At 40.6% G+C, this 26,096-nt stretch overlaps 1 protein-coding gene across 1 annotated transcript in view; it reads left to right on the top strand.

Moving 5' to 3' along the window:
* The window catches only part of C6H3orf70 (chromosome 6 C3orf70 homolog), a 169,389-nt gene that overhangs the window by 62,943 nt on the left and 80,350 nt on the right, over window positions 1-26,096 (top strand). The window lies entirely within an intron of this gene.

The following is a 26,096-nucleotide window of genomic DNA, read 5'->3' as shown; positions in this document are numbered from 1 at the left end:
CAAAGTTGGCAAACTTTTTTTCCCTGCACTAACATCCCCAGCAAGCGTGCCCACATACACCAACCCACATAAGCTGCATTTAGTAGAACTACTTAATAAGGCACTACCACAAACTACTCCATACTACTCCATACAGCCACTTGTATACATTTAAAGATAGAACTGAGCTCCAGAGGTTCTCTCTTCTACACCCACTGAAAAAATAACCTACGGTTTATGACAGCCAGGCAATTGGCTCTGCTCTAGTGCATCCTGTAAGTGCACTTCAACTTGCATGCGTTTTTGGCACACCACAGAGGGTCGTTGTGTACTGCGTTGGTAAAATAGGTTCATATCCAGTGTTTATGTGCATTGGTATCCTGTTCAAATGGAGGGGGCTGCCTTAATATACTGCACATTACCACACAAATGGTCTGTCTTAACGCACATTGGCGTACACATGGGTTGATTTCATACAATGACAAAATGCATGTTAATGCAACACACTGGTTATATATTTTTTTTTTTTGCATATCTGTGCTATTTTAGCACTGCACATATAGATTCATATGTAATATACGTGTCAATAATAACATTGCACGATTTTGCTGCATATCTGTATTTTCTGATTGTGTGAAGTACAACTCAGTGACTATCTTAAATGTGTGTGTCTATCTAGAATAGTGTTCAAATATGGACACCAAAGTATATGGACTTTGCTATACCAAAGATGAGTGCAGTGGGGGCTCTCAGATATTTTGTAGTGATCAGACATCCCACGCTACATATGGCTGCTTAGTGCTGACTGACAGGCTTGCCATATGTGCCTAGTTCTCAGAACTAGAGAACTCCGGGAACGCTTTCAGAATCAATTGGCAGAACTGCCTTTAAGGAGGGGAAAGGGTTAAATTGGGACAATGTGTGCACAGCCAGAATTACAGAGCTAAAGGCGTAACTGTGGATAGTAGTTTAGGTAAAAGGCTAGGAAATCTGGCATTCAAACAAAAAGCAGAGCATACAAGCCTTACATTTACAAATAACAGTTTTATTTTACCAGAATTTTTTGTATTTAATACATTTTATTTTTTATTCAGTGTGTGTGTATGTGTATGTATGTGTGTAATTAATATATATATATATATATATATATATATATATATGTATTGGGGCTGTGGAAATTAAAGATTAATTCCTTGATTAATCTTAAATTTTTTTGATCGATCAAAATTATTTTTATTGGTACTAGTGGTGCAACGGATTGTAAATGATCCGTGATCCGAGCGGATCGGAACACAATGTGATCCGCGGAGCTCCGCTGCTGTCTCGGCCATAGGAAAGGCCGCGGCTTCGGCCTAGCTCCCGGAGCAGCGGTCAACTTGGTCCACCCGCCGGCGGCCTAGGTGAACCTAGAGCGGCATGCTGATGTCATCACCCGGCCTCAACTGCTCGTGTTCGGCCGGCTTCTCTGGTAAGACTAAGCAAGCACTAATCTTCCTATACAGTGGGGGAGATGCCTGTGGATATTACAGTGGGGAGATGTCTGTGGATATTACAGTGGGGGGGAGATGTCTGTGGATATTACAGTGGGGGAGATGTCTGTGGATATTACAGTGGGGACTATATATGGTGGTGATCCGAAAAAAGTATGTGCGTCATAATTAATCGAAACTAGTCAATTAATCGATTAAAAAAAATCGATTAATCGAACACGAACATTTTAATCAGTAACAGCCCTAATATATATATATATATATATATATATATATATATATATATATATATATATATATATATATATATATATATATATAATACATTACATTACCAAAAGTATTGGGCTGCCTGCCTTTACATGAAATGTAATGGCATCCCAGTCTTAGTCCGTAGGGTATAATATTGAGCTGGCCCTCCCTATAACAGCTTCAACTCTTCTGGGAAGGCTGTCCACAAGGTTTAGGAGTGTGTCTATGGGAATGTTTGACCTTTCTTCCAGAAGTGCATTTGTGGGGTCAGGCACTGATGTGGATGAGCAGGCCTAGCTCTCAGTCTGCTCTAACTCATCCCAAAGGTAATCTATAGGGTTGAGGTCAGGACTCTGCTCAAACTCTATCATCCGTGTCTTTATGGACCTTGTTTTGTGCACTGGTGCGCAGTCACATTAGAACAGGAAGGGTGTTGTCCAAAATGCTCTGGTATAATGAGAAGAGTTCCCTTCACTGGAACTAAGGGGCCAAGCCTAACCCCTGAAATACAACCCCACATCATAATCCCCCCCCCCCCCTCCACCAAATGATTTGGACCAGTGCAGAAAACAAGGTCAATAAAGACATGGATGAGTTTTGGGTGGAGGAACTTGACTGGCTTGTACAAGAGTCCTGACCTCAACCCGAAAGAACACCTTTGGGATGAATTGGAGCAGAGACTGCAAACCAGGCCTTCTCATCCACATCAGTGCCTGACCTCACAAATGCGCTTCAGGACACCTAAACCTTGTAGACAGCATTCCCAGAAGAGTTGAAGCTGTTATAGCTGCCAAGGGTGGGCCAACTCCATATTAAACCCTACGGACTAAAGCCTTGTACACACGATCAGCTCATTGGACGAATTTTCGTTAGTTTCTTGTTGGATGCTAGTCTGAAATCGAAAGTGAAGAGGATTCTCGCCATCAGAAAATTTTCTGACGACAGAATTCCATGTCAGAAGTGACGTTATGTGTGGAATTGTTTTTGTATTCTTTCCTTTCTGAGCATGCCTAGTTTTGCACTTCAGATTTTTGTATGTATGTGTAGCTGCTGGCTTTTAATTATTTAATTTTTTGGGCAGAACACCACTTCAAGGAGACATATGCCCAAAGCTTTTTTGGGCTATGCCTGTCCTGGGGATCAAAGGAGGGCACTTTGTTCTGCAGTCCTGTGACCCAGATTCAACCAATAGTGGGCTAAAGTTTGCTGTCAGTGTCAGCTAATGTCACTGAGCCGGTCCAGGCTCTGCAGGGATCCCGACAGTAATGTAGGGATCCACTCCGATGCCTGATGAACAGCTGGCTCACACTGAGTGCTGGAGGGGCAGAGCAGAGACCAGGTGACAGACTGTCTCTGCATACTTACGAGATCAGCAGTCTTTGATCACTCAATTCTTGCTGTAGAGCTGGCCTGGGATAGCTGCAGCATCGGATCAATTCTGCAGCCAGCTAGGATAATGTATGCGTTTTTGTTTGTTTTTTGTGAACCCAAACTTGTCTTTTAAAACATTTTGGTAAAATTTGTTATAGCTATATACATATTGGCATGTTTTTAATAAGTAGTGTTGTTTTTTGTTTTCGTCCAAGTATGGCATGGGTGTCCCATAAACATTTTGAGGATGGAAGTGTTCATGGGCATCCAGTGGACATTTTGGAGATTGAATTGTCCATTTTAGATAATATTATATTTTAGCAATATATTATTGCATACTAGAATTTTTTATTTTTTTAGGGGTGGTGAACCATTCCTAAATTTCTCACTATTCTCTAAAGTCTGTGGGAAGCATAAAATGTCAAGCTGTAATGGCGGAATGGATGTCCCAATAAGTGCTATAGAGTATAGATATTTTTTCCTGGTTCTGGGAATATATCTGCAAAGACCACAGCTCTGCTAAATGTGAAACTGGCTCCTGTCAACGGAAATACTTTATTGTTGGAACATTTCCCTAATCTTCCATCTTCTCAGAGCTAATGTCATAGATGGGTGGATGCCAGGAAATTCCAGCACTGACATAAAATCTTTAGCTGAGACAAATGGTTTATATTAGGCTGTCCCAAAATCCAATCATATGTGGCTTTTAAATGCAGCTTGTTATAATATCTTGTTTCTCTAATGAACTTACTGGAACTAAAAGCTCAATATATGTGCTGTTTAACTCTTTGCATGTTCATTGGTAGAAGATGCAGCAGCTCAGAAAAAACTATTGACGGTGATTACTAAAACACCCATTATAAAATACATACTGTAAAAAGAAGATAATTACGAACTGGGGAAAAAAAAAACACTTATTTTTTTTTAAAGGCAATTTTCACCCAAAACAGATATTCTAGTCTCATGTAGAAAGGTTGTTAAAATCATCCTTTAGTTTTCCAGAGCTTTGAAAGACTCCAGCGGCAGCAGTTTGCAGTAATAGTCTTGCATTTCCTCCCTCCCCATAGGACCGTAAGAAAAGTATTACTATTTTTCAGCAGGATTAGCCAACTATTTGTTCTAGATTATGGAGATTTCATTAATCACATCAAGACCTGGAAATTCATAAGTCAGAGGCGATCCCTCTGCTGGAGTCCCTGAAAATGATGGAAAAAAATCGCCATGTGATTCAATTTGCCAGGAACCATACAAAAGTTTAAAGACTCTGTTAGTTTAAAAAAATATATTTTCTCAGGGATATCATTATTGAGATACCCCAACAGAATTTTTAGGGGCAGATCCACATACATACGCTGCGCCCGGTGCAGATGTAAGATACGCTACGCCGCTGTAACTTACTTGGCTTTGATTTGAATCCTCAACTAATTTGCGCCGTAAGTTACGGCGGCGTAGTGTATCTCTCGCGGCGTAAGGGCGCGGAATTCAAATTGGGCGGGTAGGGGGCGTGTTTCATTTAAATGAAGTGCGTCCCCGCGCAAAACGAACTGCACATGCGCCGTCCGTAAAAACTCCCAGGGTGCATTGCTCCAAATGACGTCGCAAGGACGTCATTGTTTTCAACGTGAACGTAAATGGCGTCCAGCCCCATTCACGGTCGACTTGCGCAAACAACGTAAAATTTTCAAAATTAGACGCGGGAACGACGGCCATACTTAACATTGAGTACGCCACCATATAGCAGCTTTAACTATACGCCGGAAAAAGCCGAACGGAAACGACGTAAAAAAATGCGACAGCCGGTCGTACGTTCGTGGATCGTCGGAAATAACTAATTTGCATACTCGACGCGGATTACGACGGGAACGCCACCTAGCGGACGCCGAAAAATTACATCTAAGATCCGACGGCGTACGAAGACGTACGCCTGTCGGATCTAACACAGATGCCGTCGTATCTTGTTTTGTGGATACCAAAACAAAGATACGACGCGCAAAATTTGAAATTACGCGGCGTATCAAGAGATACGCCGGCGTAATTTCTTTGAGGATCTGCCCCACAGTTCCTAAAACAAACAGCCTTTGTATTTATGAAGCTGGGTTGATAGTGCTGCAGTCCATATCAAAGTCTTTATTATGCAGCATTAAAGTGGAAGTAAATTCTATCATTTTCAACCAAGGAAGCTGCCACCTTTGCCTCTGTTTAATCTTCAGCTTCCTTGATGCTGCACATTAGAGCTGCATGATTCTGGATAAAATCAGAATCACAATTTTTTTGCTTAGAATACATCTCACAATTCTCTGTGTAACATCATCTTTCTGACAGTACAGAAAAATTGGGCTAACTTTACAGTTTAGTTTTATTGTTACCTTTATTGAAGTGTATTTTTTCCCAAAAAATTGCTTCTGAAAGACCGCTGTACAAATACAGCGTGACCTACAACATTGCAATGACCGCCATTTTATTCTCTAGGGTCTCTACAAAAAAATATATAGTTTTCTAAGTAGTGTTCTAAGTGATTTTATACCAAAAAATTACTGATTTTATCTTGTAAGCAACCAGTGTGAGAAAAAGGCTTATGCCGCTTACACACGATCATTTTTCGGGTTGTAAAAAACAAAGTTATTCAGGCTCTAGAAAAAACAGTTTTTTTCAACTTGATCATTAAAACGCTCTTGCCTACACACGATCGTGAAAAAAAAATGCTCTAGCAAAGCGTGGTGACGTACAACACGTACAACGGCACTATAAAGGGGAAGTTTCATTCGGATGATACCACCCTTTGGGCTGATTTTGTGTTGGTAAAAGACGATTCGCGCTTTTCTGTCTGTTACAGCGTGATGAATGTGCTTACTCCATTACGACCGGTAGTTTTACCAGAATGAGCGCTCCCATCTCATAACCTGCTTCTGAACATGTGCGGATTTTTCACGTCGTTAAAGCCCACACACGACCAATTTTTACAAACCGAAAAACGACAACAGGTGAAAACGTGAAAAAATAGAGCATGTTCGAAAAAAAAATTGCACGTTTTTCAGAACCCGAAAAATGCTCTGAAGCCCACACACAATCGTTTTTAATGACATTAAAAAAAAAAGCGTCATTTTTTAGAACCCGAAAAACGGTCGTGTGTACGCAGCATAAGTCTTTTAAAGGGTTACTAAACCCAGTAATATGAAAATAGTTTGCCTGCCCACAGCTTATAAATCTTCTTTTTACATAAAAATATTGCCACTATATACCTTTTTTGTATGATCTGTATACCGCGGTTACATGATAAACTGCACAGTTTCTCCAGTGCTGAGAGTTTAGGTAGGAGAAGAGTTCCACTACAGCCTGTATACACGCCCACATATGTGATGTCAATATCATGTGACCTGGCTAGCTCCAAGAACAAGTACAGGCAGTCCCCAAGTTACAAACACAATAAGGACTGTGGGTTTGTTCGTAAGTGGAATTTGTGTCAGAACACATGCATTTGTAAGTGTAACTTTCGCCTGTGCGTGGATGTGGGATGTTTTGGGCCCTTCTGGGCATGCAGTTATTTTATCTGGGGTTCTTCTGGCCATGCAATACATGTAGTACTGCAGTGTAGGATGTGTTGGGCGCTGCAAGATGGCTGCTCAGAGGTATCCAGGACCAGCATGGAGCACAAGCGGCCGGGATTGAGGCTATTTGTAAGTAGGAGTCATTCGTAACTCGAGGTCGAGGGACTGCCTGTAAATGTTCTCTAAAGCATAAAAGACACAACTGATCATGTGCAGGTTGGCTACCCTGTCTGTGTTAGCTGGCCTTCCCCAGATAGACAGTGCAGGAGATGGAGGATCTGTGCATACAGAATAAAACAGCCTTTTTAGACAATGCACAAAATGAACCCCGTAAGTTCCACAGCGTATACAGTATACCCAGCATGCTATGCTACATATATAGACAGATTTTTTTGTTGTGGGTTTAGTAACACTTTAAGTGGTTAAACTGCCCTCATTTGCAGACCAAAGTTCATCCTTTTGATCTAAAAGAACCAAATTTATACAATGTTTCCTTTTCTCTCCACGCTGAGCAATGTTGTGGTAAACTTTGCCAGCTCCCTTTTTTTTTTTTTTTTTTTTGGACAGCTCTGAGCAGAGAACAGCTCGGCACTTGTTGCATGAATCGTGGAAATGCCAGATTAAGATCGCGAGGGGGGGGGGGGTTGAATCGAGATCACAATGTTTTTAAGATTAATCATGCAGCTCTACTGCACATGTATAAACCATATATCGCTGACTTGTTTAATTATAGTCATGATATTACTGTATCCCTTTACTTACCACTACCCCCTCCCCTATTGTGATTGGTAAAGCTGAACTATATATAAGCTGTATGCACGCCCCAATAAAGTAGGCATTTTCTTTGAACTTATTCCGTGTATCTTCTGTTTATTTGAAGTGCTTCACGGTACCGGGGGTCTTTTTGGGTGTGGTATTGCAGTATTCTTGGCTGATCCGTCAATTATCCTGGAGCACCCTTGTAATCTCTTCAATAAGTTATGACACCAGCCATTGGGTGGTTTGACAGCTTGGTTGAGAGCACAACCAATGTGACAGTTGCATTCCTGGAACATGCTGAAAATGTAATGTAAAGTGGTGGTAAACCTCAGACCTGAAAAATGAACAAAGCACATTCCACTATAGTGTGTACTAACCCAGGGTCGCATTTACAACTAGAATAAGTGACCTGGGGCGGCACAGCTGGGGGTACCCTGTCTCCGCCCCCTGCACGATCGAATCGGGCCACGCCAGCCGGTAATTGAGGCAGCGGCTTTGCGGCCTTCTGCAGTCCTATGCTTCCTTCTGGAATCTGGCACCCTCTTGTGGTGGCCGCTGGTATGACAAGACAACCAGCAATGCTAATGGAGCTTCCCCTGCCTGTTTCAACACCCTTTTTTTCGTAATAGCTTTTATTTTATTTTTATTTTTTTTAAGAAAAAAATGTTTATTTTTTTCTTCAGAATATATATATTGTTTTTGTTCTAGTCGCCTTTCTGTGTGTTAACGCACCACAACCGTGTACATTCAGCCTAAAGTATAAGTGCATTTTCCAAAAGACAGCAGTTGCTCTCCCAATTCCCCCCATCCCTTAATGCATACGTAACTCAATTTCGGAGCCGCGGATCACCCCAATGTTTATGTAGTTCAGCCTGTGCAGTTGATTCCAGTAAGCTTCTATAGGGATGTCTACAGAAGCGGGAGAGCCTCCGGAGATGATGCTTTATGAAGCCAATCTGAAAGCACAAAAAAGGAAATGGAATACAAAAAAGCCAAGTGTTTTTCTAGGCTTCTATAATCATAAGTAAAACGTGGACCTTCGGTGATAAAATTGCTAGAAAACAGGCTAAATGTATAATAAATACAGTCATAATTCTGTAAAGTAGCACATGTTGATAAGGAAAATTGAGCCCTGTAAACTACCATTATATTATCACCTACTGCCTACTTTCAAAGGGCAATTATGCTTTCACTGTATTATGCAGCATCTTTTTGTTTTATAAATTCTGTTCACAAGTAGCACCTTGTATGAAAGGCAAGGTAATTCTACGTACTGGAACTGCTTGACTTTTTAAACTGATAATTTCATTCTCGTTTAAATGTCTGTCTTTGTAATGTAGTGCAAAAGGCTAGGCAAGCTTGTGTGTGTGTGTATGTATGTATGTGTGTGTGTGTGTATATATATATATATATATATATATATATATATATATATATATATATATATATATATATATATATATATATATATATATATATATATATATATATATATATATATATATATATATATATATATATATATATATATATATATATATATATATATATATATATATATATAAAATCTCGTATCACTTAACAGTATGGTTTATTAAATACGTGCTAGGGAAAATAAAATACACCAAAACTTGAAAAGTCGTTAACATTTAAGAGGTTTAACAAAATACAAGAAGGGTTCTCTTTTTTTTTTGTGTATGTGCAGAAAAAGCTCATGAATTAAACACTAGCTTTATAAAATGTTTATGTCTGGGTATTTCATAACATCCTGTCAAGTGATTGCAGCTATGAAAGGAAAGCCTTGAAAAACAATTCACATATTAAATGGAGTTATGCCGAAGAATAAGCCAATCCTTTACAAGGAAATATGACATCCACAGTGCTTTGTATAGATACAATGGAGTCTGGATTTACACTTGATGGTGTGATTTATAAATCTTCTTTTATTTTTTATTTTTTGTTTTCTTTGTTATATGTTTTCAAGTGTTCAGGCTTTTATAGCCGGTTCACAATGGGGCAACACGACTTTCAGCGTGACTTTGGGAGGCAACTTGAACCTGACTTGAGTATGAATCACAACGCGACTTACAACACGACTTGAAGTCGCCTCGAGGAGGGGGAACTCGGAAATTGTAAATAAAAAAACGACATGGTTCCCCCTCTAGGAGCATACCAGGTCCTTAGGTCTGGTATGGATTTCAAGGGGAACCCCCTACGCCAAAAAAGCGGCGTGGGGGTCCCCCCAAATCCATACCAGACCCTCATCCGAGCACGCAGACCAGCCAGTCAGGAAAGTGGGTGGGGACAGGTGAGCGCCTCTCCCCCCCCCCTCCTGAACTGTACCAGCTGGCATGCCCTCAACATGAGGGGGTGCTTTGGGGCAGGGGGGCGCCCTGTGGCCCCCCCACCCCAAAGCACCTTGTCCCCATGTTGATGGGGACAAGGGCCTCTTCCTGACAACCCTGGCCCTTGGTTGTCGGGGTCTGTGGGCGCTGGGCTTATCGGAATCTTGGTGAGCTAATCACCAAAGCATTAAATACTTTGAAAGAGATATAGAACCTGCAGCCTTTCTCATTGTAACACTGAATGTGCACCAGCTGATTGTAATGAACTATTCCCTCCCATTCAGTACTAGTTTGCAAAGGACATGGTCAAACACATGGCTATTTCTTCAGAGCAGCAAAAGGTAGGAATCTGCCACAATGTTTGTTAAAATCCCTTCAATATACATTGATTGCCCTGAGAGCCGGTTCACACTGGGGCAACTTGGGATCCGACTTGAAGTCGCCTCAGGTCGTCCCAAGTCGCGCTGTCGAGAAAAACAATGCAAGTGAATGGGAGCGGTTTTAATACACACGACTCGAGTCGCTCCGACTTCAAAAGACGTTCCTGTACTACTTCAATCCGACTTGTAGGCGATTTGTACCCATTGATTTCAATGGAAGTCTGATCCAAGTCTGATCACTGTCTTAACTGAAGCGACTTTCCAGGAAGATAACATACATTTCTCAGGCAAACCTCTCCCTCCCTCTCCCTAGAGCTGTTTGTTGTTTGATTGGCCACTGGAAAGTCTCCTGTCCTGGAGACGACTTCAAGTCGTGTTGTAAATCACCCCAGATCGCCCTGTGGTTCATGCTCAAGTCGTGTCGAGGTCGCCTCTGAAAGTTGCGCTGGAAGTCGTGTCGCCCTAGTGTGAACCGACTCTGAGGGGATTGTTTTGTTTACAAACAAATAAAAAAGAGTGGAGTTACAGACTTGGTGTATTTATTCTCTCTTGAGAAGAGAAGAATAAGGGGGTATATGATCAATATGTACAAATATATAAGGGGTCCATATAGTGAACTTGGTGTTGAATTATTCACTTTATGATCAACACAAAAGACAAGGGGGCACTGTTTACGTCTAAAGGAAAAAAGATTTTGTCTCCAAATGCGGAAAGGTTTCTTCACAGTAAGAGCTGTGAAAATGTGGAACAGACTCCCTTTCAAAGGTTGTTCTGGCCAGCTCAGTAAAGTGCTTTAAGAAAGGTCTGGATACTTTTCCTAAATGTACATAATATAACTGGGTACTAACATTTATAAGTAAAGTTTATCCGGGGAAAATCCGATTGCCTCTTGGGGGAATTTGCTGTAGCAAATTGGATCATGCTCTGCTGTTTTTTTTTGCCTTCCTCTGGATCAACTGTGGGTATAGAATTGGGTATATTGGATTGTACGATAATTTTATTTTTTAATGGTTGAACTAGATGGACTTATCTTTTTTCAACCTGACTATGTAACTATGTACACACTTTTTTTTGTTTTCACTAATGGAAAGCTAGTCATTAGGAGGAGGAGGCAAAATCAGATCTTGTGCAAGCACTACCATTGAAGTTTGTTGCACAATGCAAAAATGCTCAATCATGCCCCAAAGAAGTTCCTGTACTTTGAGAGTGTGGTGTAACAGTATATTGCTAATATATGAAGGCCACAACAGATTACCAAGGAAATATGGTGTTGAAACACACTGGGGGCTAAGGCTATTGCCTATAGCAGACAAATCTTAGCATTTTGATAGCTTTGGTTACATTAGCCTTGTACAACCAAAGGGGACCCAGAATAAAAATTTCCAGGACACCAGCCTATGTATGATTCAATTTTTATTGTTGGTGTTCCCTCCTTTTTTTAATTTCACACTAAATGTAATTTTCTCTGACTGATGGTAAACTGACAGGTCCACTTGCACACTTAGAGCTGTAACACAAAGGTTAAAGGCCCTATGGCACTAGCATATTATACACAGTGCAATCTCAACATACAATTTCCTTTTAGCAACTATGTACTGCAAGGGCCTGCCTGGCTGTATACAAATTGCTTGAATAGTTTATGTAGGTAATTTATTACATAGTTTTGGTAAATCTAAAGGAGACTCTACAGTCAGATGTGTATAATGATAACTGGATAAAAAAAAGAAATAACAGTAATGGCCATAATATATATATGTGTGTGCACAGGATACCGCTACGCTCAAACAAAGCACAATGTTTGCTGCTTCAGGGCCAGTTCACATCACATGCAGTCCAGTGCATTTTATTTTTTTGCATTAAAAACACATGGAAAGTAGGCTATATGTTTTTTTTGGCATAGTTCACACCACTGTATGCCATTCCAGAAAAAAAAAAGTAGAACATGCTGCATTTTTCCTGCACTGGACTGTACTGGAACGCTGTGAAAGCATCAAAAACAAGCTGGAATGCACAGGACCGGACGCAATCTAAACGCACTGAAACACACATGTCCTTATTTAAGGTTAAGCCAAAAGAGGGTGAAAAACGCGCATAAAAGAGAAGCATCTGGAATGCATCCTAACTGTACCCGATGGAGATTTTTATTAATATCTCAATGAACACCAGAACAATTTCCAAAATTTTTACAATACTGAGTTTAATAGAACATTTGTTTACCTTATTACATGCAAGTAATGTTAATACTATAACTTAAATTGCAATATCTTTAGTTTTACTCAAATTAATGCAAATAGTTTATATTTTGTATGACCTCAATGATTTGTAAGGACAGTATCAAGTCTTCTAGGCATGGAATGAACAAGTTGACAACATATTGCAACATCAATTTTTTTTTCTATTCTTCAAGAATTACCTCTTTTAGAGGCTGGATGCTGGATGAAGAGTGATGCTCAACTTGTCTCTTCAGGATTTCAAAAAACATTTACCTTGGTCTCATCACTCCAGAGTCCCAGTAGTATTTTTTTTTTTTTTTCAGCATTGGCCCTGGCAAATTTTAGGCAGGCTTTTTTGTGCATGGACTTTAGGAAAGGCTTCCTTCGTGGACGATGCCCATGCATGCCATTCCTGTGCAGTTTATGCCGTATTGTGTCATGGGAAACATTCACCCCAGTTTGGTTTTCTACTTCTTTAGCTAACTGCAGCAAACTGGCGTGGGAATTTTCTATCTATCTATGTGCCCAGCCCCTTTCAGGTGCATAGATTCCTATAGCATGGGGTAGGGGGGTGGTTTCTTTTGAAGAACTTGTTTAGAGTCAGAGGCTCTAATGGACTTCAAAAAAAGAGTAGGCTCGGGGCACAGAGAGTGCGTAACGATCCCACCCAATTGTGTAATTTTCACTATTTTCACACTAACGTTCCATTAGTCCAATCGGGGTAGGTCGGTGAGGCCTGTTTCCCGATTTGGCCAAGCACCAGGCAATACTATTGGATGCCTGGCGCTTAGGAAGACGAGACGCGTGCTGGAGATGCACGCTCTGGAGCAACACTGCTGCTGGCCGCATACAAGACACGGGACTCAGAGGAGACTGCCTGCCACCCCCGCACACAGGAGACACCACCACAGTCCGGTAGGGGGGGGGGTTCTGGTTGTTTAACGCTCCCCCCTGGAAAAACCCACCAGCCACCACTGGTTGCTGTTCCAGCTTTTGTTAAATGTCTATAATTTTTGTTACAGTATTCTAAGTGATCTTGCCATAAATTTTGACCAAATTTCCTGTGCCTTTTGTAGCTCGCACATCCCCAAAACATCAGCGATCCACCTCCGTGTTTTGCAGTAGGAATGGTGTATCTTTCATCATAGGCCTTGTTGACTCCTCTCCAAATGTAGTGTTCATGGTCAAAAAACTAAATTTTGGTCTCATTACTCCAAATGACTTTGTGCCAGAAGGTTTGAGGCTTGTCTCTGCTGTTTGGCGTATTGTAAGTGGGATACTTTGTGGCATTTACATAGTAATGGCTTTCTTCTGGCAACTCGACCATGCAGCTAATCTTTCTTCAAGTGCCTCCTTAGGCTGGATTTACACCTATGCATTTTTTTTTTTTTTTTACTTTCAAATTCTTTTTTTTTATTTGCAAAATAATGAAAAATACAGAGGGTTACATTGCGTCTAGAACAAAGCACTACCCATATTTGTACATAAAATAGAGCATGGCATACAGATTCAATAAACCCCAATTGACCAAACCGGGTCTGAGACATGTAAAACCATCAACAAGAAAGGAAAAAAAAATTATATAAAACAAATCCAATACCATGCAGTGGGACAAGCTTGTAAGACTATCCGTATCCATGTAAGCAAATAATTTGGGAGGAGAATTGCAATGCAAACCCAAAGAGCAGAATATACAGGTTAAAAAGTAAAGAAAAGAAGGAAAGGAACAGAAAAGAGAGAATCAAAGAGACATAGACTATCAAGCTGTGACAGCAGGAAAAGTACAAAATAATCATAATACTAAAAAAAAAAAAAAAAGAAGAAAAGTTGTCATGCATTGTTATTACAAATCAAAGCAGGTCATTTGCAACTTGGGATTGAATACGAAACAACCACCATGGGTTCCACTTAGCTTCAAATATAGGCATTGAGTCATGTAATTTATGGAATATCCGTTCAGAAAGCATAATCTGATCCATCCTGGACAAAACCTGAGAAAGGGGGACAGCAGGGGACTTCCAGTTGAGAGCCACCACCCAAAGGACTGCCGTGCAGAAGGTGTATATCAGGCGTCTAAAAGGTCTAGGAGTGTCTGGGATTTTTTCAAAGAGTAGGCAATGTCTATATGACAAGACTATGGGACCGCTTCCCAACTTGTCTATGAGATCAAAGACCCCCTTCCAGACCTGGGAGACTTGCCCGCATTCCCAAAAAATATGAAAAAAAGAGCCGAGGGTAGGGCAACCCCTGAAACAATTCGGGGAAGTCTGGGGGAAAATCTGGTGTAGGCGTTGGGGTGTATAATACCAGCGAGTGTAGAATTTAAGCGCTGTCTCCCTGAATGACAGTGAAACTGTACTTTGACGAAGATTCAGCCAGTTCCTCTCCCAATCCTCCAGCTCATACTCCAAGCCCAAATCAGACTCCCATTTGGTCATATATTTCAATTTGTCCCGGTTCTGATCACCAGATAAAACATTATACAGTAGGGAGATCAGGCCCCTCTGTCTAGGACCAGATCTGCAAATCGACTCAAAGGATGAGCAAGTGGGAGAGAGGGTCAGCGAGTAATGGGTCAAAAAGAAGTGTCTAAGCTGCATAAACCTATAGAACTCACTAACTGGGGCCCCCTTAGTAGTTTGCAGGTGGGTAAAAGAGATGAATGCATCATTATGTTGAAAGTCCTCCAGAGTTGTCAGGTCGGAGGAAATCCACCAATCAAATGATTCAGGGTTCAAAAAGGCAGAGGGCAGTCTGGGGTCCCCCAGAAAGGAAGATCCGGGGGAGCAGCTGAGGCCAAAGAAAGAGAGGAGCAATACCTTCTCCAAAGATTCAAACCCTGAGCCACCAAAAGATTGCGATCCGCCAACTCCGGAGGACGAGGGCCCGAAAACCACAAAAGGCCTGGTAAGTATAAGGGATGAATAGTCATGTTCGAACCTGACCCAAGGGACTCTAGGTCTTCTAATGGACCATTGTGCTTGCTGGGAGAACCTACTTGCCAAATAGTAAAGCCACAGCTGTGGGACTCCCAAACCCCCGAGTTTACCAGATCTATAAAGAACCTCCCTCGAGAACCTAGCCGGTTTGTCACTCCAAATAAATCTGTTGATACAGGATTGAAACTTAAGGATACATTTTTTAGGGACCGGAGAGGGAAGGGCACGGAATAGGTATAATAGCTTGGGGAGGATGGTCATTTTGACAGCTGTAATTTTACCCATAAAGGAGATATTATAAAGGGACCAGGATTTCAACAGTTTTTTGAGGGAAGTAATCAGAGGGGGATAGTTAAGGTTGAACAATTCACTATAATCTCCAGAGAGCTTTATTCCGAGGTAGGGGAGGGCAGGCCCGGCCCAAGAGAAAGGGAATGATTGTTTGATAGGAGTCAATTCTGCCTGGGAGAAACCCACCGGGAGGGCCAATGACTTAGAAACGTTGACTGTAAGACCTGAGATGCCCGCAAAAATAGAGAGGGTCTCCAGAAGGTTCGGCAGTGTTACTTCAGGGTCGGTCAAAAAAAGCAACACATCATCTGCGTACATACAGAGCTTATAGTCCGAACCTGCCTTGGTGTATCCAGAAATCAAAGGGTGACTCAATATTGCAACAGCTAATGGCTCAATTGCCAGGGCAAAGATTAAAGGGGAGAGTGGACAACCCTGTCTTGTACCTCTACCAAGCTGGAAAAATTCGGAATTGCACCCGGGAATCCTAATTCTAGTGCAGGGGTTGGAATATAGGGCTCTAAACACATTAAGAAATTCCCCTTTGAAGCCGAAACGCTGTAGCAAAAGAGAGACATAATTCCAAGAAACACAGTCAAAGGCCTTATTTATATCTAAACTTAGCATGAATAATTTCCTAGAATTGAGGTTGGCATCTTGTAAAATATTTGTGGTTAAACGAATGTTATCAGTGATAAATCTATGGGGAATGAAACCTGCCTGATAGGGGGAAATCAAAGAAGAAATAATGGAGCCTAATCTATCCGCCATAATTCTACTAAAAATTTTCACATCATTATTCATAACCGAGATAGGTCTGTAGTTTTGGGGCATGGTATGGTCTCTATTGGGCTTGGGAATCAGGGACATATTTGCCAAAAGCATTTCGTCAGGAAAGGAGCCACCCTTTAAGATTGAATTAAAGAGGAGTGCCAGTTTGGGGGAGAGGAGGGCTGAAAATTTCTTATAATATGGGGCAGACACCTATGCATTTGTTGTGCTTTTTGCAGATTTGCACTACAGAATGTGTTCCATAGGAAACCATGGTAAATGGACTGCAGTGCAAATCTGCAAAATGCAAAAAGCACTAAAACTGCATAGGTGTGAATCCAGCCGAATTGTGCATCTTGGAACAGCAACACCACATGTTTTCAGAGAGTCATGTATTTCACCTGAAGTTATTTGTGGGTTTTCTTTGCATCCCGAACAATTTTCCTGACACTGGTGGCTGACATTTTAGTTGGTCTACCTGACCGTGGTTTGGTTTCAACAGAACCCCTCATTTTCTACTTCTTGATTATTGTTTAAACACTGCTGATTGGCATTCTCAATTCCTTGGATATCTTTGTATATCCCTTTCCTGTTTTATACAATTTTTTTGCTTTCCCCATGACTCAGAATCCAGAACTGTCAGTGCCGCACTGGATGAAAGAAAGGGTCTGTCAGGAGTCCAGAAACTCATTGACTTTTTTTACACACAAACGCCAATTACAAGCAAGCAGATCACAGGTGAGGATGGTTCCCTTTTAATAGCCATTCAAACTCTTTTTTGTGTCAACTTATTTGCATGTTATCAGGCCAAAATCGCCAGGGTATGTAAACTTTTGATCAGGGTCATTTGGGTAGTTTCGGTTGTCATTAAGATTTAACCCCTTCCCGACCGCCGCATTTACATATACGTCGGCAGAATGGCACGTACAGGCACATTGGCTACCTGTACGTCCCTGCCTAGACGTGGGTGGGGGGTCCGATCGGGACCCCCCCGCGACTTGCGGCGGTCGGGTCCCCTCGGGGAGCGATCCGGGACGACGTCGCGATCGCTCCCCGGAGCTGAAGAACGGGGAGAGCCGTGTGTAAACATGGCTTCCCCGTGCTTTACTGTGGTGGCGCATCGATCGGGTGATTCCCTTTATAGGGAAGACCCGATCGATGATGTCATTCCTACAGCCACACCCCCCTACACTAGTAAACACACACTAGGTGATCCCTAAATGTTACAGCGCCCCCTGTGTTTAACTCCCAAACTGCAACTGTCATTTTCACAATAAAGAATGCAATTTAAATGCATTTTTTGCTGTGAAAATGACAATGGTCCCAAAAATGTGTCAAAATTGTCCGAAGTGTCCGCCATAATGTCGCAGTCACGAAAAAAATCGCTGATCGCCGCCATTAGTAGTAAAAAAAATAAAAAAATAAAAAAATAAAAATGCAAAAAAACTATCCCCTATTTTGTAAACGCTATAAATTTTGCGCAAACCAACCGATAAACAATTATTGCGATTTTTTTTTTTTTTTACCAAAAATAGGTAGAAGAATACGTATCGGCCTAAACTGAGGAAAAAAAAATTATATATGTTTTTGGGGGATATTTATTATAGCAAAAAGTAAAAAATATTGCATTTTTTTCAAAATTGTCGCTCTATTTTTTGTTTATAGCGCAAAAAATAAAAACCGCAGAGGTGATCAAATACCACCAAAATAAAGCTCTATTTGTGGGGAAAAAAAGGACGTCAATTTTGTTTGGGAGCCACGTCGCACGACCGCGCAATTGTCTGTTAAAGCGACGCAGTCCCGAACTGTAAAAACCCCTTGGGTCTTTAGGCAGCAATATGGTCCGGGGCTTAAGTGGTTAAAAAGAGTAAACAGTTGATTGATAATAAATTGCTTCAGCCAAACACTAACCATGAGTGAAAGAAACGTTTTTTTGTGTTATCATTCATATTCTCTGAAAAATGGCCAAGAAATCCTAAATTCTGCCAGGGTATATAAACCTATGAGCACAACTGTATATAGTTGGGTTTGGGTGTGTGTGTGTGTGTGTGTGTGTGTGTTTATATATATATGACACAGGCACAATTTTCATACGTTTGTATGCCACCAGAAAAAAATGTAAATGAAACAATCCAAATGAGTTTGAAGTGCAAACTTTCAGCTTCAATTCAAGGGGTTGAACATAAATGTCAAGTACAAATTTTAGGAACTGCAACCATTTTTTATACACTGCCCCCTATTTTCAGAGGCTCAAATGTAATTGGACAAATTAATATAATCATAAATAAAATGTTAATTTTTAATATTTTGTTAAGAATCCTTTACTGGCAACGAACCCAGGAACATTACCAAAGACTGGGTTTCCTCCTTTTTGATGCTTTGCCGGGCTCTAACTGCAGCCATCTTCAGTTGTTCTTTGTTTGTTTGTGGGTCTTTCTGCCTTTGGTTTGCCTTCAGCAAGTAAAATGCATTCTCAATTGGGTTAAGATCAGGTGATTCCACTTCTTTTGCTTCAAAAGCTCCTGGGTTGCTTTTGCAGTGCGTTTCAGATCATTGTCCATCTGTACTGTGAAGCGCCATCCAATCAACTTTGCTGCATTTGGTTGAATCTGGGCTGACAGTATATCTTTAAACACTGCAGAATTTATCCCATCTGGCTGCTTCTGTCTTCTGTCACATCATTAAACACCAATGACCCAGTGCCACTAGAAGCCATGCATGCCTATGCCATCACACTGCCTCCACCATGTTTTACAGATTACGTTGTGTGCTTTCAATCGTGAGCTGTTCCAAGCCTTGCCACACTTTTTTTTTTTTTTTTTTCTGTCATTCTGGTTCTGATTATTTTTAGATTCATCTGTCCAAAGAATGCTTTTCCAGAACTGGTCTAGCTTTTCTATTCTTCAGGCTTATTAATGGTTTGCACCTTGTGGTGAACCCACTGTTTTTGCTCTTGAAGTATTCCCTTAAATGTAGACTTTGACAATCATACGCCCATCTCCTGGAGAGTGTCCTTCACTTATATGGATGTTGTGAATGTTTGTTTTTTTTTTTGTTTTTTTTTTTGATCCTGCGATCATCTACCACTGTTGTCTTCCATGGACGTCCAGGCTTTTTTATGTTGTTGAGCTCACCAGCGCATTCTTCTTTACTCAGAATGTATCAAACTGTTGATTTGGCCATTCCTTATGCTGCCATCTCTCTGATGGATTTGTTTCATTTTTGAAGCCTTACAATGGCCTGTTTCACTTGCATGGACAGCTCCTTTGAACGCATGATGTAGGTTCACACCAATAGATTCCAAATGCAAATACTACACGTAGAATAAACTCCAGACTTTTTACCTGCTTAATTGATGAAGAGAGAACAAAGGCGTAGCCCACACTTGGCCATTAAACCGCTTTTGATTGAATTTTCCAATTACTTTTGGTCCCTTGGAAAAGGGGGAATGGCTATTCTTAAGAGCTGTATATGTGTATGTGTAATGTAAAATAAATATATATATATAATATATATATATATATATATATATATATATATATATATATAATGTGTGTGTGTCCTAACTGTAAATATATATATATATATATATATATATATATATATATATATATATATGTGTGTGTGTGTGTGTGTGTGTGTGTGTGTGTGTGTGTGTGTGTGTGTGTGTATGTGTATATATATATATATATATATGTATGTGTATATATATGTATGTGTATATATGTATATATATATATATATATATATATATATACCCTTGGATAGATTTGATCACTCTGCATGACGTGCATTTTACATCCACAATATGACAATTTTTTTCTGGCTGTGGAGTTCTAAATAAAGGATTTTGTAGCGCTCTTAAAAGGTCAGCAACAATTACTGCTGAAACTTTCAAGCACTTTTTAATTATGAAGCACTAGATCTTGGCAAAAAGAAAATAATGTATTTCCCACTTACTCATTTAAAAATTAATTGCCTTTTTTCTTATTAGCTTTATAGACGAGCATACAATAATGCCATACTTTGGAAAGTGTTTTGGATGGTACCTACACTGAATCCCTCCTCATTGTAACCTTTGACTCACTTTATCAATGAACTGAATTTAATTCAAAATAATTTTCTTTATTATGACCCCTTAAATCATCCACACGCAATGTCGTGCTATATTTAAAATTGTAAGTGTACTATAGAACTATAATGGAACTATAATGGTTTTTAGGGCTTATATTTCTTTGTATTTTTTCAGTTTTTGTACAGTCTTTGTTTTTCAAATTAAAGATTTAATTTGACCTCCCTGAGGAAGTCACGTGACCGTGATGACACGCGTCGCGTGGAGCCGGGTGATGCTTCCAAAACTGGAAGTGACGTGGGTGCCTCTGAGCCCTGCTGTCATTATTAGCTGTTGCTTTAAATCTAAATGTTATATGCAGTGGCAGGACCGCGGATTAAAAGGGCCATACACCCAAATGTGTGGCCTAGCGCAGGATATCAAGGAGTGTGTTAGAGCAGGAGTACAGAGGAGCCTATTTTCTTGTACCCCAAAGTGGGGAAAGCATGATTTGACCTGGGCATGACAAGTCAAATGTGGAGGGGAGCGCAATATTGAATGGTGGTGGGAGTCACTGAATATATTTTTTTATAAAATGCCACAAAGTGTGGATCATTTAAGTGTATTATGAACTATATCACAATTTGGATTGAGGAGGACACTTGAAGAGTTGCACATTATTATTTTATTTTTTCATTTCAATATTCTGCATTCTATTGTTTGAATGTGGTCAGTGTATTACTATACACATACAGTGGGGATCGAAAGTTTGGGCACCCCAGGTAAAAATTTTTATTAATGTGCATAATAAAGCCAAGGAAAGATGGAAAAATCTCCAAAAGGCATCAAATTACAGATTAGACATTCTTATAATATGTCAAAAAAAGTTAGATTTTATTTCCATCATTTACACTTTCAAAATTACAGAAAACAAAAAAATGGCATCTGCAAAAGTTTGGGCATCCTGCAGAATTTATAGCATGCACTGCCCCCTTTGCAAAGCTGAGACCTGCCAGTGTCATGGATTGTTTTCAATCATCGTCTGGGAAGACTCATCTGACCTTGCCCCAACAATCAGCACCATGGATTCTTCTAAGCAGTTGTCTAGAAAACTGAAACTGAAACTAGTTGACGCTCACAAAGCTGGAGAAGGCTATAAGAAGATATCACAGCGTTTTCAAATGTCAGTATCCTCTGTTCGGAATGTAATTAAGAAATGGCAGTCATCAGGAACAGTGGAAGTTAAAGCAAGACCTGGAAGACCAGGAAAAATATCAGACAGAACAGCTCGCAGGATTGTGAGAAAAGCAATTCAAAACCCACGTTTGACTGCACGATCCCTCCAGAAAGATCTGGCAGACACTGGAGTTGTGGTACACTATTCCACTATAAAGAGATACTTGTACAAATATGGTCTTCATGGAAGAGTCATCAGAAGAAAACCTCTTCTACGTCCTCACCACAAAAATCAGCATTTGAACTTTGCAAATGAACATATAGACAAGCCTGATGCATTTTGGAAACAAGTTCTGTGGACCGATGAGGTTAAAATATAACTTTTTGGCTGGAATGAGCAAAAGTACGTTTGGAGAAGAAAGGGCACAGAATTTAATGAAAAGAACCTCTGTCCAACTGTGAGGTATGGGGGTGGATCAATCATGCTTTGGGATTGTATTGCAGCCAGTGGCACATGGAACATTTCACGAGTAGAAGGAAAAATGGATTTAATAACATTTCAGCAAATTTTGGATGGTAACTTGATGCCATCTATAAAAAGCTGAAGTTAAAGAGAGGATGGCTTCTACAAATGGATAATGATCCTAAACACACCTCAAAATCCACGGGGAATTACATCAAGGCGTAAACTGAAGGTTTTGCCATGGCCTTCACAATCTCCTGACCTCAACATAGTTGAAAATCTATTGATAGACCTTAAAAGAGCAGTGCGTGACAGACAGCCCAGAGATCTAAAAAAACTGGAAGACTTTTGTAAGGAAGAATGGGCAAAGATACCTCAAACAAGAATTGAAAGACTCTTAGCTGGCTACAAAAAGCGTTTACAAGCTGTGATACTTGCCAAAGGGGGCAGTACAAGATATTAACTCTGCAGGGTGCCCAAACTTTTGCAGACGCCATTTTTTTGTTTTCTGTAATTTTGAAAGTGTAAATGATGGAAATAAAATCTAACTTTTTTTGACATATTATAAGAATGTCTAATCTGTAATTTGATGCGTTTTGGAGATTTTTCCATCTTTCCTTGGCTTTATGCACATTAACCACTTAAGGACCGCCTCCTGCACATATACGTCAGCAGAAGGACACGGCTGGACACATGTACGTACAGGTACGTCCTGTACATGTACCCAGCCGTGGGCGCACGCCCGTGGCGCGCTCCCGCGACCCGGTTCGAAGGTTCGACCCGGTTCTAAAGAACGGGGAGAGCCACAAGTAAATACGGCTTCCCCATTCTTCACTGTGGCGGCTGCATCGATCGTGTCATCCCTTTTATAGGGGGACACAATCGATGACGTCACTCCTACAGCCACACCCCCCTACAGTTGTAAACACACATTAGGTGAAACATAACTCCTTCAGCGCCCCCTGTGGTTAACTCCCAAACTGCAACTGTCATTTCCACAGTAAACAATGCATTTTAAATGCATTTTTTGCTCTGAAAATGACAATGGTCCCGAAAATGTGTCAAATTGTCTGAAGTGTCCGCCATAATGTCGCCGTCACGAAAAAAAAATTGCTGATCGCCGCGATTAGTAGTAAAAAAAAAACAATTAATAAAAATGCAATAAAACTATCCTCTATTTTGTAAGGCCTCTTTCACACAGAGCGGATCCGTAATTGATCCGATCCGTGTGTGTCCGTCGGCTCAGCGGGAATCCCCGCTGAGCTGTCGGCGGACAGGGCGGTCCCCGCACACAGTGCAGAGACCGCCATGTCTCTCCTCCGCTCTACCCTATGGGGAATCGGATGAATACGGACCGTGTGTCCGTATTCATCCGATCCGTTTCGCTGGACGGAAAAAAAATAGTGTTTTCTTCCTTTCCACAAAAGCGGATCTTTGCGGACGCGGATGGTTGCGGACGTTAGCGGATGCATCATCCGCTAACGTCTGCAATCCCATAGGGAACCATTACAAGTCCGTAAACGGACTTGTAATAAACGGACCGTTCGTCTGTACGTCTGAAAGGGGCCTAAACGCTATAAATTTTGCGCAAACCAACCGATAAACGCTTATTGCAATTTTCTTAACCAAAAATATGTAGAAGAATACGTATCGGCCTAAACTGAGGAAATTTTTTTTTTATATATATATTTTTTGGGGGGATATTTATTATAGCAAAAAGTAAAAAATATTGCATTTTTTTCAAAATTGTCGCTCTATTTTTGTTTATAGCGCAAAAAATAAAAACCGCAGAGGTGATCAAATACCACCAAAAGAAATCTCTATTTGTGGGGAAAAAAAGGACGCCAATTTTGTTTGGGAGCCAGGTTGCACGACTGCGCAATTGTCAGTTAAAGCGACGCAGTGCCGAATCGCAAAAAGGGGCAAGGTCCTTTTAGCTGCATTTTGGTCCGGGTCTTAAGTGGTTAATACAAATTTTTACCTGGGGTGCCCAAACTTTCGATCCCCACTGTACTGTGCACTACACTATTGGGAAACTAATAAAGTTTGGATTGTACAGTATATGCTTCTGATAATCACATTTAAAGGGAAAGGCGCAGCAACATTTATTTGTTTTTTTAAAGATTTAATATGTGAGCATTATTAGTCGAAGCACTACTAAAACTATATATGCCTTACAATCTTTTTTTCTTCATGTGTATGTGAAGGCAAAAACAAAACATATTACATCTATGCAATGCATGCACATTTATTTGTGTTTTTTTTTTTTATACCTTTAGACACCTTGCAAGTACATAACAATAGCTGTTGATGTGCCAGAAATTCAGTGTCTTCCTACCTTCCTCTTTGATACAACAATACCACTCCAAATTCCTAAGCACGTGGTGCCATCCCTGCCTACATTTTTTTTATGTATCACATACAGCACAGACCCCCTCCTCCTCTTCATGTCCCATTCTCATGCACAGGCAGAAAGCATAGTAGGACTTCTGGGAAAATCAAATGAAACAGCAGAGTGCGCCAGACTAAGTGCAGTAGTATGAGCAGCTTTTATTAAAATGCAATTGGCAACTTACTTTTAGCTGTAAGAACAAAGCATGTCTCCATGATTTAAAACACTGCTCTCCATGAGTCTGCAAGGTGGATGCTGCTGTGGCCACCTACAGGACCAGATGCCACTGTAGGATGTGCCAGGTAATGCCGAAAATCAGGCTTGATTGCGCATGAATACTGGACCAGAGGTGACGTCACCGTGGACAGGAAATGAAGCGGAGGTGTGTGGTTATGTGTTTCAAAGCCCTGCAGCTTCTTCCTCAAACCATGTAGTGTCATGGAACCCATGCAAATATGTTCCCACTATGAGGGGAACCAGCAAGGGGGTGATAGGCTATAAACATAAAATGAGAAATCAGTGATGCAGAGGGAGGCCCTTCTTGCCAAATCAACAGATATTTTTACTTCATAAACAGAGATTACCACACACTTTTAGTGTTATATTTAGCAGAACAAAAGGGAGCAAATGGGTAGAGTTCACGGTTATGATTTACATGCATTTTAATACAAATTAAATGTCTTTAACTTGTTTGCAATCCAGTATAAAAATGTAAATCTGATAAGAGATCATTGTGTTAACCCTGCCTGTCCTTAACCAGATAAGGATATCAAGACTACTGTACAACCTTCAAAGATCCATATTCATACATAAGCAAGTATTTTATATCTCTGCTGTGCTGGCATATCGGATATCCAGGCCAGAGTGATCAAAGATGTTGCATGCCCTCTACCAGAACATCTATCTTATTTTCAGTCCTGGAAAATGTGTGTGTGTGTGTGTATATACTGGTGGCGGTGGTGTGATGTAAATGTAAAGATTCTTTCTCCATTTTTATAAAAGCCAGCCATGTGCAGTGGTAGCAATAAACAAATCAACATAATTTGGAGTATATAGGGAATTTCTATAGGCTATAAACTGCTGTATAGAGGCCAAGGCAGGAGTTACATGAGACCCTGCTTACATCCTGTCAGATTTTAGGACCCTTTAACAAATTATTTTCCATGTCCATAAGGATCTGTGTATTTCCCATAGACCTCAAGACTTACATGATGCAGAGATTGTCAACTCTGTTAGGAACTTGCACACTGCAATCTGAAAAAACAGTTACATGGGTTTGGAAACAATCTTACTCCCTGTATGGGTAGGGTTTTACAGTTGGGCATACATGAGCTCTCCACCATACAGAATAAGTCAGTTGGGAAAAGCTCCAATTAAGCGATCTACAAAATTTGACTTATTTTTTTTTCATATTGAACAAGATCTTATTGCTCAGCCGCTTGCATAACTAAGTATATGATTTTGTGTGAGTATATGAGGAAATAGTCATCTGCATTAAATTAGTTGGCTCAGCATCTCCAAGGCTAGCACTGCATACAGTCTGGCTTTTTAAGTGTTGACCGAATTCACAATCTCATAGATGGTCAAGCAGCAGCCCTGAATGGGGTGGTTGAACACTTGCTTTATTTTTTATTTTAGCTCTTCAGGGCTGGTCTGAAGAGTTTCCAGTTCAGCAGACA

This window comes from Rana temporaria, chromosome 6 (genome assembly GCF_905171775.1).
Source record: "Rana temporaria chromosome 6, aRanTem1.1, whole genome shotgun sequence".
NCBI classification, from domain to species: Eukaryota; Metazoa; Chordata; class Amphibia; order Anura; family Ranidae; genus Rana; species Rana temporaria.
This window is presented reverse-complemented; position numbering and strand designations above follow the sequence as displayed.